We start from the raw sequence: 572 nt of genomic DNA, 5'->3' as shown, positions 1-572 counted from the left end.
AGGACCCCCTCCCTGAAGGGGGTGTGACCAGCTGCAAACAGCCATCATCCCCTCACCCAGACTGGCCAGGCACCCCAGTGGGCACCCCCACCCTGAAGCAACAAGATGGCGGCTAATTTGCATACTGAAGGCAGACAGCAGTGGGCAAGGCTGTCCGCAGTCCGGGACCGGATCTGTGACCCTGCCGGGCAGGGGGCAGCACTTGACGCTTTTCGTGGTCCCGGGACCCGGATTTGTGACCCTGCCGGGTGGGGGGCAGTGCTTGAGACTGTCCGCGGGACCAAGACACAGATCTGTGACCCTGCTGAGGCTGTCCTCGGTCTCGGGACCCGGATCCGTGACCCTTCCCGGGGTACAGCAGCTCGCACAGGGGCGGATCGGCCAAGGTTGGGCAGGGCAGGATGCTTGGCTTCCGCCCAGCCCCAGTCACTCTAGGCGGGTGAGCAGCGCAGAGAGCCTCTGGACAGGGGAGGCAGGCCAGCGGAGGGCGGCCTGTACTCCCCACATGGAGGTGGTGACAGCTGTGAGTGCGCCAAGCAGAGCCTGCAGGCTGAGCTGAAGTAGCGCCTGCA

Source organism: Myotis brandtii, unplaced genomic scaffold, assembly GCF_000412655.1.
Source record: "Myotis brandtii unplaced genomic scaffold, ASM41265v1 scaffold174, whole genome shotgun sequence".
In the NCBI taxonomy this organism is placed as follows: Eukaryota; Metazoa; Chordata; class Mammalia; order Chiroptera; family Vespertilionidae; genus Myotis; species Myotis brandtii.
This window is presented reverse-complemented; position numbering follows the sequence as displayed.